Source organism: Rhineura floridana, chromosome 2, assembly GCF_030035675.1.
Source record: "Rhineura floridana isolate rRhiFlo1 chromosome 2, rRhiFlo1.hap2, whole genome shotgun sequence".
NCBI classification, from domain to species: Eukaryota; Metazoa; Chordata; class Lepidosauria; order Squamata; family Rhineuridae; genus Rhineura; species Rhineura floridana.
The window spans coordinates 150,905,421-150,917,737 of NC_084481.1; the positions used below are offsets into that span (position 1 = coordinate 150,905,421).

At 40.6% G+C, this 12,317-nt stretch overlaps 1 long non-coding RNA gene across 4 annotated transcripts in view; it reads left to right on the forward strand.

Moving 5' to 3' along the window:
- The window catches only part of LOC133378334 (uncharacterized), a 36,658-nt gene that overhangs the window by 11,208 nt on the left and 13,133 nt on the right, over positions 1–12,317 (forward strand). The window lies entirely within an intron of this gene.

The window sequence follows — 12,317 nt, forward strand, 5'->3', positions numbered from 1 at the left end:
CCCATAGCCAGGCCTGAAACCAGACTGAAATGGGTCCAGATAATCCGTTTCATCCAGGAATCTCTGGAGCTGGGAGGCCACCACACGCTCTATTACCTTGCCTAGGAATGGAATATTAGACACTGGCCGATAATTACCCATTATAGAGGGATCCAGGGAGGGCTTTTTCAACAAAGGCCTTACAACTGCCTCCTTTAGGCACTGTGGAACTCTCCCTTGATGTAAGGAGGCATTAACCACTCCCCTCACCCAATCGGCCATTCCCCCTCTTGCACTTTTAATAAGCCAGGAAGGGCAAAGGTCTAGCAGACATGTGGTGGCTCTCACTTCTCCAAGGATCCTGTCCACATCCTCGGGCTGTACAAGTTGAAAAGAATCCATTAATATTGGACAAGCAGGAGCCACAGTTACATCCCCTGAGACTGTATCAATTATAGCGTCCAAGTCAGAACGAATCTGAGCGATTTTGTCTGCAAAGTGCCGTGCAAATTCTTGACAGCAGGCTGTTCAGTGGTCTATATTACCCTCTCGAGGGCCAGACTGTAACAGACCCCTGACCACTCGAAACAGTTCTGCTGGGTGGCTCCCCGCAGATGCAATAGAGGCAGAAAAGAATAATTTCTTTGTTGTCCTCACTGCCATAGAGTAGGCCTTCAGATATGCTCTGGCATGCATTCGATCAGACTCACTCCGAGTCTTCCACCAACATCACTCTAGTCCCCGTCTTGTTCGTTTCATCACCGCCAGCTCCCTGGTAAACCAGGGGGCTGGCTGGGCTCCACTCCGTGAGAGGAGACACTCAGGAGCAATCGTGTCCACCGCCCTGGCCATTTCCCCATTCCAGAGGTCAACCAGAGCTTCGACAGAATCATCTGCCAAGGTGACGGGAAAATCCCCAAGAGCCATCAGGAAACCATCCGGATCCATCAGTCTTCTGGGGCGGACCATCCTAATCGGTCCCCCATCCCTGCAGAGGTTCTGAGTCCCAGTAAGTCTAAACCCAACGAAGTAGTGATTCCAGGTAATTCCCACCTGGACTGGGGTGGGGTGGGGCCCTGATCACTCCAACTACAAAAGCAGCAACTGCTAAAAGGATGAGGAACTATCTAGCTACTCATCCAGAAAGACCTGCTGCTCAGGATGTCTATAGGCTATTGGGATGGGATGTCTTTTAGTTTCTTTTCTTTTCTTTAAAAAATGCATTTTTACTGTTATTGGGACTATGGCTTTCTATATTTATTATTATACATTATTATGAAGTAAGTGGGGATTGCTTAATTTTATTGTATATTTATTGAGATGTTTTCATTAGTTTTTTGCTTGTGACTGTTGTTTGACTATTTATATCTAGTTTTATTGTTGTAACTGCAAGAATGAATTATTTGATTTTTTTTAAAAAATTGTAAGCTGCCTTGAGCATGGCTTAACTATGGAAAGTCAGCATACAAACTGAAGATGATGAATGTATTCTACTTAGGTAGATGAGAATGGAAGCATGTCTGATTTAGCATCCCTAATTATCAGCATATAATGTGGGCTTTGCCCTGATTATGTTCCCAGTGGCCAACACAGCACACCAAACATCTGCCTTCCAGCTTCCTTCCTTCCTGTCTGCAGCATAGCACCTTGCTTTTCAATCAGCAAGGTACCAAAAGATGCTCACAAAAGTTTAAAATAAAAAATGGAAAAAAAACCACAATAAAATCAAAACAATTCAAATGACACAGTGAGGTAGAAAAAAATCCCAGAGTAAAATTTACTTAGAATTGATGCCTGGGGAAATAGAGAGGTTTTTACCCAGCAGCAAAAACATAACAATGATGGCACTAGGAGAGACTCTCTATGGAACAAATTACAGAGAAAAGGTGCCACAACTGAGAAAAGGCCCATTTCTGATCCCAACCAGCTTTACTTCTAATGGTTGAGGATGACTAGAAGAAGCAATCCTTCCACTCCATCACTGAATGCCTCAACATCTGGGCCAATGCCTGAAGACCAAGGCACAGCCATATGAAATCAATGCCTACATCTTGTGATCCCAGAAGATTGGCTAGAGGCAGGCATGTTGCCAACAGCCTGATTTTGCTTCTTTCCCTCCCACAGCAAAGAGCAATAATGTGAACTGCCATTTTAATAATCCTACTCAAAGGAAGATAAGTTAACTACTTACAGGAATGGAAAGGAATGTGGCATATCATTATAAAATGAAACCCAGACTACTTCAAGTAAGACCACGTTACCAGAATGATGGAAGGAATTGTATCTATGGACCCTTTTTCACCAAGAGGTGTGGGTGTTCCGATATTGTGGCAGATGGATCTCTTTGCCAACGTGGAAATTATTAGTATTTAATGGTAAAACAGATGTTCCAGAACTGATTTCTGCTTGGTTACACATACCAAGAATTTAAATAAATAAATAAACAGAGCGGGGACTGCTGATTGTACAGCCATTATCATGACTATAACCTGTATGAAATGTTGGCATTTCAAAATGTTAAATTGAAAATCCTCTGCCACCTCCCTGCCATTCTGGTGCTTCACATTTGAAAACAACATATTAGTTACATACCTTGTAGTGCTGCTCCAAGGAACACTTGCTTAATTTTGGTGAAATCTAAAGCTGCAAACCTAAACACGATTGCACGGGAGTAAATCCCACTGAACTCAATAGACATGCAAATGATCAAACCATTCTTAGCAGACTTGCAAAGGATCCCATTTCTTACCTCCAGTATAAAAAGCAGGGAAATTCACTAATTTGTAAAAAAAAACCTTGCAATTTAAGAACACACCTATAGCACCAGATATTTTTAACAAACCTTAAAAAGCAGGGAAATTGGGGAGCTATAGTGAATACACGGGGGGGGGAGTTGTACTGGCCTACAAAATTATAAAAATACAAACACAATCTAGGTTGGTTTCATAATCCACTCCACTTCCTGTGTAGCTTGGAAGAATTTAGTTACATGCCATATCATACATTTGTTTAAAAGTATTACAATATTGAGAGTTTCATTTTCAATTTCAATCTCTTTCCCAATGGTCCTTCACATGGAATGTGCCTTTTTCACAGCTGCTGCATACCAAACCAAGTGCTGCTTTCACACTATACACAATTAAAAATTCACTATCACAAGATGTGGTAATGGCCATCACCTTAGGTAGCTTGGGTTAGATAGATTCATGGAAGATAATGGCTATATAGTCAAGATGGCTATATATTATGGCCTTGGGGATCAGTCATAGCATGCCTCTGAATACCAGTTGCTGTTGATCAACAGCGAGGGATGGTTATTGCCATTGTGTTCTGCTTTGGGGCTTTCCATAGACATCTTGTTGGGCACTGTGGGGAAGCAGAATGACATATTAATAGGTTTTTGGTTTTACCCAGCAGGGAACCTTTTATGTTCATTGTTTCATGTTCTTCGTGTACTGTTTTCCATGGGTTTGTTCAAATCCATGTACAAATTCTTCAGAGTATACAAATATGACTTTTTCATAATTTCCCATTTTTTATTATCCTACCTTACTGTTAAACAGTAGAGTGCATTTTGAAGAGTCAGATCAATAAATCATTGGGTAGGATAATACAGGCTCAAATCTACATTTGAGATTTGAGTGTCATAGGGCTTGCCTCTCAAGCTTGCACCCACCCCTCCCTCCAATAAGTGATAGCCATCTATATGCCACTTGAGATTATTAGAGGAAGGACAGTATATGAATTTGAGAAATCAATAATTTACTCTAGAACTTTATTGTTGAAACAAAAATTAATAGTGGACCAACTCCATATCCACTGAAATCAATCAGCATTTTCCAGCATTGATTTCAAAGGTGTATAGCTTTCACCTACTAACATTTATTTTGTTGCTGTTTATGAGGATGATAAATAAGAACAGAACAGTTTTATGGCATGCATCCATTTGTGTATTTCAGCCTCTTCAAAATTGCCTAAGTGGCCATCCACTATGTTTGCAAAGCTACTCCAATAGTACAGTCAAGTCATGCCAGTGTGCTTCCATAATGGAAAATTATGAGGGTAATGGACCATTTTCACTTGTAATTATATGATCAACTTATTTTCAGTCACTGAACATTCAAATTAGGCATAAAATCATGCATCCAGGCATCTGAAGAATATATTATTTTGGTGCCTTTTATTGGAGGAAATAAGAACGCCCACAGAGTTTGTCTTCAATGTTTAAGATACCTGAAATAGCAAGCTAAAAATTATTCCATGTAGGTTGGGTGAAAAACAGAAAGCCTAAAACATAGGAGTGACAACTTTCTAATGGCTGCTTCACACAAGACAGTTTTCCTCTTTTGGTGCCAGTTTTGTCCAAGACAATGGCATTTACTCTGCAATGTGTGAAAAACATATTTATCTGAGTAGCTACACCTATACACAGCAGGAACCAGTCCTCAAACAATCTATTCCACCTGGTGTTTTTCTGGTACATCACGTGTGTTCCAAACTGGAGGCAAAGGCAGGGCTAGAGTTTTCTTCAGTGTTACACACTTGTGAAGAATATGATATTCAGATCATTCTTCCAGAATGCCATTCCTGCCTTCAGTGGGGGCATATTTGCCCCCCTCCTAGTAAAAGAGGCTCAGGAGGATCTCTCCCAAAGGGAGGGAGCTTTCCCAGAGTCACGTGGGGGCTTTCTGCCTATTGTGCAGGGGCAGAGCTTGACTTTATAAGCTAGTTCCACCTGTACCTCTCCCTCTTTTGTGCACCCTCCCTCTCTCCGTGCATGTTGTATGGGCTTTGCTAGTCGTCGCTTAGGGGCTTTTGTTCTTGGATTTCGCTTTTAGAGATCCTTCTCATTTTGCTTACTTCATATTGTGAGGGTTTGAATTCAATTGGCTTAGTTGGGTGATTGCTTTGTGATATGGAGTTCGAGCAGGTGAGGAAACTGGGGGGGGAATAGGAGCTATACTGAGGCATTTCGGGGTTAAACAGCACCCTTTAGGGAACTACCATTGCTTTATGACTGGGAGGACCTGAGGGGTGCCCTCATGACCTGACTTGCTCATTAGGGTGAACGCCAGTACTGTGGTGCACTGGTGCACAGGATGATGCATATCCTAGGCTCACTTTGCAAGGAGGGAGGAATTTCTTCCCCATCATTTGCTGGAGAGTCACAGCCTTTGGCTGAAGCACATGCCCAGGGAGCTTGAGGAATCTTCCCTACCAGACATAAATTTTATCCTCATCTGCCCATTCAGTTGGAGCTTGGTTAATTTGGTTTATTTTGGGGCTCATTCACAAAGGAGCTGAACTCCATTTTAAAGACAAAGCTTTTTCCATCGTGATGGGAGTTTAAAGATCACCCTACCTTCCAATCACTGTTTTTCATTGATACTGAAGAGAAAGAGCCAATCACAGAGCTTCCTAATGACCATGCCCTCTTAAGGTCAAACTATCACTTCCTCTGGTTACTTTGGCAACCAAGCATGCTGTTTGTTCCAGAGTAAGTTTCATTAAAAAAAGAAAAAATCTTCAAGTTTGATTATTTGTATTTTCAGAATCCAGCAGAAATACAAATATTTGTTTGAACAATGTTATGCTTTTTTGCACAAGTTAGGGGGGAAAGAAAAAAAGCAATGTTTGCAGCAGGCTTGCAGAATGGGAGCCAGCAGGAAATGACATAACAAAGGGGGGAGGAGGGAGTGGGCATGGACTCACAAAAGCATCGGAGCTAAGCATCTACAAGCCGCTCGAGATACGAAGCACAGACAGTTTTTCCTTCCCTTTTTGGATTAAAATTGGATTGATTTGCTGCGGATTAAAAGCTAAAAGCAGTGGGATGCCTTCCGTTTGCCTCCTATGTTATGTGATCATTGCGAATTAAACGGGCATGCAAGTAGAACCCATCTCATATTAAATCACAGTGTGAACCGGCCCTTGGTCAGCAGGTTTTCCAAATTCTTCCAATCTACTATCTCCTGAGTCTTCTTTGGGGGTGTGGGGACAAAACATACTTTCTCTAATTTTTAGTTTCTGCACATTATTCTTCCCCTCTGGCTCCTTTAGCTATAATCCTTGCTATATTTTTTTTTGGGGGGGGGGTTAAATATGGATATTCTGCTTTTTATGTTATGTGTTATGAAACCAGGCACTGAGCAATGGGTTAATCATGTCTCACATTCCTTCGTAAAGGACACAGAACACACACCAACACGTGAGTAATATGTTAAATCTCTAATCTAATACAAGTTGAATGCTGTGTCAGCACTGATTCTAGTTACTCTCCTTGATGTTATTAGATACACATGGTGAGACTTCATTCCCATCATGTTTATAGCTCCTGCATTGCCTAAGGGGGGTTATAAAAACTAGTAGTGCTTGTGTAATTTCTCCTGGCATGGATAAGAGAACAACATTGGAACTTAGAGAATGATCTTTGGTGTAAAGTGGTAAAGGACTAGCATTCACTACTTTCTTTCTAGGCTGCATTAAATAATGCTTTGGTATTTAGTCATAATTCACCATTGGCAGAGCCCATGTCAAGGGGAAAGAGGGAAGCACATTCAGCGTGACTTTAAATTCAAATACAGATGGAGGAAAGGAAAACCTCCAATGAGCCTACACAAATTTATTATTCCATGCACGGTCTTCCAATTTGCCCAGCTCTTTCAATGTGTTCTCCATGTGTTTAGTGACTATAGAATTATTAAATTTGAGATATAAATCAAATAAAGAGATAAAGAAGAATTGTCATATATGCATATTGCTCCCTCTCTACCCTCCTCCGTCCCTCTCTCTCTCTCTCTCTCTCTCTGTGCATTGAAGATTTAGACCTGATCAAATGATATCTTATCCAGCCCACATGTATGGTGGAGAATGAGAGCACACTTTCCTTTCCTGCCTACCGAGCACACCTAAAGGACCGCCCAAACCATAAGCCACAAGGTTCAGATGGTGGATTGGAAAGGGTGACAGGTTGTGTGCTCTTCTGCCTCCATCTGTTCACCACAGGACTGATTGCAACAGACTGGTTGGCTAGCCCACTGCCTGGCTAGTCCACCTGCTGCCACTTCCCTCCTAAAGTTTCTCCATCCTGCTCCTGCCTTCTTGCTAACTCGCTGCCAACAATGGGTCATTCCTCGGGGAGAGGCGTCTTGGATGAGGTTGCCCAGAGAGCACCTCTGTTGCCACCACTAAGCTACAATGGCAGCAAGTTACTGGTTGAAGTGACAGTAAGCTTTAAAGCGGTGCAGATGCTGGCTGGCCTCACACACAGTATCTCTCTCTGAGGAAGGAGCTACTGACACCACTTGTTGTCAGCTAACAAGTAGGGAGGAAAAAGTCCACTAGCAATGGATAGAAGGGAGGGACAGAGAGATGTAGACAGTGATGGAGGAGAAACGGGCAAGGACCACACCTTCAGGTGGCATGATGTCTTGAACAGTTCCTGAATGATTGCCCCACTTCCAAAATCCATGTATGTCCACATGAGGGGGGGCATAATGTTTGAATAGGGCCTATACATATAAAAGCCAATGAATGTACACCCTATGTGCCTTATACCACTTGGCAAACACACGTGTAAATTACCATTTATCTCAACAAAATATATAGATTGAAGTGTTTAGCACAGGTCAAGGCTTTCATTTTTATTTTTATTTTATTTTGCCACTATATCAAACAATTTGAATTTATATGTCCATATAATTTGATCCTGCTTGATGATTACAGTATAAAGGGCCAATACAGGCATAATGCTGTCCAGTCTCCTATATATGGTTAAGATATTCGGAGAAAACTGCAATATCCAAAACTCCTCCCTCCTTCCCCCTCTGGCTTATGAGCTTCTTCCTCTCACTCCTCACCCTTATTTTTTTCTTTTTAACCACAGCTAGAGTTACGTGTTCATCAATTTTAATGCTAATCACGATAATCTCAAATGAATTTGCAAACTTGGTTTTAACTCTGTATGCAAGCAATTTCTGGCTTGCAGCTAACCATGACTAGCATTAGAGTTAACAAGCTTTCATAGTTCCTCTCACCACCTCACTCATAATACTTTTGAACAGAGGCAATTCACACATTCCCATGTAACATCACATGAGATAGGCCAATGGATAATAATGGTATACCAAGTCAAAGACATGTTTGCATAAATCAGTCCTAAAATCCTGATCCTCATAATTTTACTGATTAATAAAATAAGTATATCAGAGATGGGATTTATCTGCAAGAAATGTGTCTAAAATTAGGATGCAAGCCATATTCATGGGATCATATTTCACACATCAGTTTGCTACACAGTCTACACTCAATAAGAAACAGGAGCAAACCATAACTACCTGATAAGTGATTCTCCATTAGACACGTCCTGCTGGGAGGAAGGGCGGGATATAAATAATAAATAAATAAATAAATAAATAAATAAAATATGTTAGTCATATTCAAACTTTACATGCTTAAATTTAAACATTCTTAGGTGTACAGTGAAGAATGTAATCCATGAAGTGACCTTTAAATGTTCTATACAGGTAACAGCTATGACAATTTACTTCACAATTTCACACACACACACACACACAAACACAATTGTTAACTAAGACTGCTTTCACACTGCACTTTATTCTGTTATTCTGACTATTTCTTACCTGGTAATCTGCACATTATATTTGACTTTTCATATGACATAAAAGCTAGTTCCAGAAATTTAGTGGAATATAGTGGAAGTTTAGAGCTAATTTTCATAATAAATAATACCAGAAACAATCTATTTGCAAATCTGGGAACCCAGAAGATTGCAGGAACTTTGTGCTAGCTGCAGATGCTCACATGACAGGCATCCCGGTATATGCAATGCATTCCCGTCCTTGAGGTGCGCAACAATTTTTTTGACTGATGAAAATTGTACCAGTATTCCAGCATAGGTGCAGCTAGCAGCATTATCTTCCTCATTTTTCCACACACACCCTTGTGTCCAGACACTCACTCAAGCAGTGAATTATGGAGGAACTACAGTGCACATGTGTATAACAGGTGAGGGACGAAGACAAGCACCGTTCATTGCAGAAGTGTGAATGATAGTTGAGCGAAATGCCAGTATATTGGCTGAAAACCCCACAGTTCCTTAATATAATAGGTACTGCAGTGTGAAAGAAATTTTAGAAATCAGGACAGAAGTGCTACAATGTTAGTTAAACTAAAGCAATAAGCCCCATGTCTGAATGCATCCTAAGACTCATTGATCATAGACAGAATGAATCATGAGCAAAGCATGTACATTATCAGTCATCTGCTTGTTACAGAATTAATTTTTGGAAAAGCATGTTTAGGGAACAGCTATGAATTACTTGAATTATCTAGTCTAATTTAAACAAAGAGTTTCACAAAATGTTATCAGCCTTTTTTTGATATTTTGCAAATACACCCAATAATTCACCATACCAAGTATTAGTAATCTAAGCTCTCGCTCAACAAACATCAAGTATGGCAAAAGATCTTTGCACTGTGGTCAGAATATTCCCTAGGGGAAAGAATGGCTGAAAGGGAATAAAAAAAGATTCACGAGTATTATCAAATGCAAGTTCAACTTGAAAATCAATTTTGGAAATTTTAGCCACAAAGTGTGCTAAGCAATTATTGATTTTAAACAGAAACATTAACATACACATTGAAACAAAATTATTTAGTTGTTCCCAAATGCCCAGCCTCTTATCACACAAAAGACTTTTCATAATGAAAGGCTGAGTCACACAAGTGCCTTACTTGGAAGTAATCCCATTTAATTTCATGAGCTTGATCTGGAAAAAATAGTTTAAGGATCACACTAAAACGATATATTATTGTTGTAATAGTTGTTATTGCTATTTTTAATATTTTTAATATTAACATTAGCATTAGCATTATTTCCATTTACTAGCCAACTTGAGACATTTCAAATACAGTCCCCTTGAACAGCCAATTTTTTACAAGGCAGTGGGAAGAATATAAACTTCTTGCTAGTCAGGCTTCTCTAGGCAGGGATTTTCAAGGAGTTGGAACTAGAGGATGTAGTGGATAAGGACACAGCCAGCTTCTGGATTTTGAAGGCCCTTGGCAGGATCCCAACCTAAGGCCAATTCTACTGTATATCTGTGCACATTCCTTTCATGATCAGAGTTGTAGCATCTGTGTGTGTGTGCAGTTCCTTTGATGGCCAAGTAGAGAAGGCATCTTTAACTGACAGTTTCTCTTTTTTCCACTCTTAAATTCAGTTCATCACATTTCCACATCAGTCTGCAAATATTTTAAGTCCTAATGAAAATTTGTCAGCATTTTAGTATGCATTATTTGAATGTACACATTTTTGCAAGCAATGCATTATTCCCCTAATATAAAAATGCAGTCCCCTAAGTATGGCTGTATACTATAGTCAGCATGTATACTAAGAGTGACTGTATACCATAGTCAGCATGGAGTTTTTGCATTCTGCAATGTTAAATCGAAAATACCCCCATGCCATTCTGATGCTTCCCATAAGCTCATTTCAAAACACAACCTTACAAAATGTATAGTCCTGAACTCAGAAATGCTTGCTTAACAACCCTGTAAATTTTCATGACGATACACAAAACAGTCAGAGAGAAACAAGAATTCCAAGTGTAAAGAGAAAGAGGGGAAAAACACCCCTTTTGGTCTTTTTTCTGTAAAAGTCTAAAGATTGTTGAAATTAATTAAAAATCAGCCATGTTCACAGAGTACCTGTAGTCCTTTAATGATCTTGCCCAATACTCTAACCTTCATCTTCTGCAGTTTAAAAGTTAAAAAAATGCCTGGTTGATTTTTAATTAATTTAATAAATTTTGCATTGAACTGAATGATAATGGGCATGCTCAGTAAGAACCAACTGTCAGTGTTCTAAAAGCCAGTCTCACAGCTGCTTGGCTTGCCTAATCAGGGGGCCACACCCACACCAGACTTTGATTTCACATGAGACAGTAATGGCTTCCCCCAAAGAATCCTGGAAAGTGTAGTTTGTGAATGGTGCTGAGAGGAGACTCCTATTTATGTATTTAATTTCTATTGAATTAATTAAGCAGCAGGAGCCCAGGGTGACAAACAAAAGCAGTAAAAACACTTTAAAACATCATAAAAACAGATCTTAAAATACTGTTATGAGCATGAGGGTTGGAATGAATAATCCCTCTGGGTCCCCTTTCCAGCCTCTGATTTGGAATCCTGTCCCTTGGAATGAGGAACTTGCTCTGCTGGTCAGATGAGTCTTTTGTTAAGCTAATAGAGTGGCCAGGTAGGATAATGGGTCTATCAGTTGCCCAGCAACTGCTGAATGGGCCAGGAAGACCCTTTTGTCATTGAAACTCATCAGGAGAGCCTTCCCCCCCCTCCTGGCTGCTAGGAGAGGCTTCTGGTTTTAGATGTTTAGAGAATGGCTGGGAACTGGAGGCAGGCAGAGAGGCAGGCTCTCTGCACCATGGCATTTGGGGTGCCTCCTGTAATACTGATGGAAAAGCTGGATATTGGACTGCTGATGCCTTGAACCCCTCCATCCTAAGCTCAGGTTGGAATGTGTGTAAATAAATAAACCATATTTTATAAAGACACCGCAGTCTCCACTGACCTTCTTCCCAAAGGAAACCAAACCCTGGATGAGCGCAGGGACCCTGGAAATCTCACCGCTTGGAGACTGGGGAGGCGCGCAACAATACATTAAAACAAAACAGCTTTAAAAACATTCTTTAAAAATTGTTTAGGGGGAAAAAGGTTTTTAAAAAACATATTAAAAGCAATTCCCACACAGACACAGACTGGGATAGGTCTTAACTTAAAAGGCTTGTTGAAAGAGGAAAGTCTTCAATAGGCGCCAAAAAGATAACAGAGATGGTGCCTGCCAAGGGGAGGGAATTCCTATTTGCCTGACAGAGCTCCAGTGGCCAGAGTGGTTTGTCAGGCGCTCTGAGTGAAGTTCTGTGAGGGAACAGGGTGTCTCCTAGTAACTCTCAGCACCCTTCACTAACTACATATCCCAGGATTGTTTGGGAGAACCCATGACTATCTAAAGGGAAATAAAGGTCTGGTGTGGATGTGGCCAGGGACAGCTTTGATTTAAATTTGAGTGGGAGGCTACATGTGCATGCCGTAGAATAAAAAGGTAGGGGTAGCCCTGAAAAAGAATGATACTGTTCACAATGTTTTCCTTTTGGAAAGGAAAGGGGCTTCCCCTCTTCCCAGTGCCCACCTATTCAATCTCCTTCCCTTTGCCTTCCTCTCTCCCCCAGGTCAGTTTCACCTATCCTAAGCATCATTGTACAGGAGTAAATCCCATTGAACTCAAAAAGCATTCAAATGAT